Source organism: Syngnathus leptorhynchus, unplaced genomic scaffold, assembly GCF_054491065.1.
Source record: "Syngnathus leptorhynchus isolate UIUO unplaced genomic scaffold, UIUO_Slep HiC_scaffold_95, whole genome shotgun sequence".
NCBI classification, from domain to species: Eukaryota; Metazoa; Chordata; class Actinopteri; order Syngnathiformes; family Syngnathidae; genus Syngnathus; species Syngnathus leptorhynchus.
In genome coordinates, this window is record NW_028232062.1 from 300001 (window position 1) to 303940 (window position 3940).

The following is a 3940-nucleotide window of genomic DNA, read 5'->3' on the forward strand; positions in this document are numbered from 1 at the left end:
GCTCCATAGCACCAGAGCTCCATAGCTCCATAGCTCCAGGGCTCCATAGCTCCAGGGCTCCATAGCTCCAGGGCTCCATAGCTCCATACCTCCAGAGCTCCATAGCTCCAGCCTGGGTGGCTGGTGGCTCCATAGCTCCATACTTCCATAGCTCCAGTCAGAGAGTTGGCGAAAATTGCACTAAGTGCGAAAGCCCATTCATTTACAACGGCGTGTCCGCCAGGCGGCGACATTTCCCCGTTACCGGTGGCTGCGTGGCGGGTGAGTGACAGAGCTTATCCGAGCGGCTGGAACTCTGCGCCGGCGTGGTCGAGCGTGAGGCCCCGGCCCTTTGGCTGCCTGGTACCTAAAACACTTCCATTGATCCAGCCACGGAGGGTGCTGGCTGGTGGCTCCATAGCTCCATAGCTCCATAGCACCAGAGCTCCATAGCTCCATAGCACCAGAGCTCCATAGCTCCATAGCACCAGAGCTCCATAGCTCCATAGCACCAGAGCTCCATAGCTCCATAGCACCAGAGCTCCATAGCTCCATAGCACCAGAGCTCCATAGCTCCATAGCACCAGAGCTCCATAGCTCCATAGCACCAGAGCTCCATAGCTCCATAGCACCAGAGCTCCATAGCTCCATAGCACCAGAGCTCCATAGCTCCATAGCACCAGAGCTCCATAGCTCCATAGCACCAGAGCTCCATAGCTCCATAGCACCAGAGCTCCATAGCTCCATAGCTCCAGCCTGGGTGGCTGGTGGCTCCATAGCTCCATACTTCCATAGCTCCAGTCAGAGAGTGTGCTAAAATTGCACTAAGTGCGAAAGCCCATTCATTTACAACGGCGTGTCCACAAGGCGGCGACATTTCCCCGTTACCGGTGGCTGCGCGGCGGGTGAGTGACAGAGCTTATCCGAGCGGCTGGAACTCTGCGCCGGCGTGGTCGAGCGTGAGGCCTCGGCCCTTTGGCTGCCTGGTACCTAAAACACTTCCATTGATCCAGCCACGGAGGGTGCTGGCTGGTGGCTCCATAGCTCCATAGCTCCATACCTCCAGAGCTCCAGAGCTCCATAGCACCAGAGCTCCATAGCTCCATAGCACCAGAGCTCCATAGCACCAGAGCTCCATAGCTCCATAGCACCAGAGCTCCATAGCTCCATAGCACCAGAGCTCCATAGCTCCATAGCACCAGAGCTCCATAGCTCCATAGCTCCATAGCACCAGAGCTCCATAGCTCCATAGCACCAGAGCTCCATAGCTCCATAGCACCAGAGCTCCATAGCTCCATAGCACCAGAGCTCCATAGCTCCATAGCACCAGAGCTCCATAGCTCCATAGCACCAGAGCTCCATAGCTCCATAGCACCAGAGCTCCATAGCTCCATAGCACCAGAGCTCCATAGCTCCATAGCACCAGAGCTCCATAGCTCCATAGCACCAGAGCTCCATAGCTCCATAGCACCAGAGCTCCATAGCTCCATAGCTCCAGCCTGGGTGGCTGGTGGCTCCATAGCTCCATACTTCCATAGCTCCAGTCAGAGAGTGTGCTAAAATTGCACTAAGTGCGAAAGCCCATTCATTTACAACGGCGTGTCCACAAGGCGGCGACATTTCCCCGTTACCGGTGGCTGCGCGGCGGGTGAGTGACAGAGCTTATCCGAGCGGCTGGAACTCTGCGCCGGCGTGGTCGAGCGTGAGGCCTCGGCCCTTTGGCTGCCTGGTACCTAAAACACTTCCATTGATCCAGCCACGGAGGGTGCTGGCTGGTGGCTCCATAGCTCCATAGCTCCATACCTCCAGAGCTCCAGAGCTCCATAGCACCAGAGCTCCATAGCTCCATAGCACCAGAGCTCCATAGCACCAGAGCTCCATAGCTCCATAGCACCAGAGCTCCATAGCTCCATAGCACCAGAGCTCCATAGCTCCATAGCACCAGAGCTCCATAGCTCCATAGCTCCATAGCACCAGAGCTCCATAGCTCCATAGCACCAGAGCTCCATAGCTCCATAGCACCAGAGCTCCATAGCTCCATAGCACCAGAGCTCCATAGCTCCATAGCACCAGAGCTCCATAGCTCCATAGCACCAGAGCTCCATAGCTCCATAGCACCAGAGCTCCATAGCTCCATAGCACCAGAGCTCCATAGCTCCATAGCACCAGAGCTCCATAGCTCCATAGCACCAGAGCTCCATAGCTCCATAGCACCAGAGCTCCATAGCTCCATAGCTCCAGCCTGGGTGGCTGGTGGCTCCATAGCTCCATACTTCCATAGCTCCAGTCAGAGAGTGTGCTAAAATTGCACTAAGTGCGAAAGCCCATTCATTTACAACGGCGTGTCCACAAGGCGGCGACATTTCCCCGTTACCGGTGGCTGCGCGGCGGGTGAGTGACAGAGCTTATCCGAGCGGCTGGAACTCTGCGCCGGCGTGGTCGAGCGTGAGGCCTCGGCCCTTTGGCTGCCTGGTACCTAAAACACTTCCATTGATCCAGCCACGGAGGGTGCTGGCTGGTGGCTCCATAGCTCCATACCTCCAGAGCTCCAGAGCTCCATAGCACCAGAGCTCCATAGCTCCATAGCACCAGAGCTCCATAGCACCAGAGCTCCATAGCTCCATAGCACCAGAGCTCCATAGCTCCATAGCACCAGAGCTCCATAGCTCCATAGCACCAGAGCTCCATAGCTCCATAGCTCCATAGCACCAGAGCTCCATAGCTCCATAGCACCAGAGCTCCATAGCTCCATAGCACCAGAGCTCCATAGCTCCATAGCACCAGAGCTCCATAGCTCCATAGCACCAGAGCTCCATAGCTCCATAGCACCAGAGCTCCATAGCTCCATAGCACCAGAGCTCCATAGCTCCATAGCACCAGAGCTCCATAGCTCCATAGCACCAGAGCTCCATAGCTCCATAGCTCCAGGGCTCCATAGCTCCATAGCTCCAGGGCTCCATAGCTCCAGGGCTCCAGGGCTCCATAGCTCCAGGGCTCCATAGCTCCAGGGCTCCAGGGCTCCATAGCTCCATACCTCCAGAGCTCCATACCTCCAGAGCTCCAGAGCTCCATAGCACCAGAGCTCCATGGCTTCAGAGCTCCATAGCACCATAGCTCCATACCTCCAGAGCTCCAGGGCTCCATAGCTCCATAGCTCCATAGCTCCATAGCTCCATACCTCCAGAGCTCCATAGCACCAGAGCTCCATGGCTCCATAGCTCCAGCCTGGGTGGCTGGTGGCTCCATAGCTCCATACTTCCATAGCTCCAGTCAGAGAGTTGGCGAAAATTGCACTAAGTGCGAAAGCCCATTCATTTACAACGGCGTGTCCGCCAGGCGGCGACATTTCCCCGTTACCGGTGGCTGCGCGGCGGGTGAGTGACAGAGCTTATCCGAGCGGCTGGAACTCTGCGCCGGCGTGGTCGAGCGGCTGGCCTCGGTAGTTGAGGTACCAGGGGTGGGGCGGGGAGCTCCAGGCGGGTCTTGTGAGAGAGTGAAGCCGAGCGGCTGGAACTCTCGGCCGGCCTGGTCGAGCGGCTGGCCTCGGTAGTTGAGGTACCAGGGGCGGGCTGGGGAGCTCCAGGCGGGGCTTGTGAGAGAGTGAAGCCGAGCGGCTGGAACTCTGGGCCGGCCTGGTCGAGCGGCTGGCCTCGGTAGTTGAGGTACCAGGGGTGGGCTGGGGAGCTCCAGGCGGGGCTTGTGAGAGAGTGTAGCCGAGCGGCTGGAACTCTGGGCCGGCGTGGTTGAGCAGCATGCCCGCGGAGGTGGCTCTTCCATAGGCAGGGAGGGTGCTGGAGCTCCACACTTCCATAGGCAGGGAGGGTGCTGGAGCTCCACACTTCCATAGGCAGGGAGGGTGCTGGAGCTCCACACTTCCATAGGCAGGGAGGGTGCTGGAGCTCCACACTTCCATAGGCAGGGAGGGTGCTGGAGCTCCACACTTCCATAGGCAGGGAGGGTG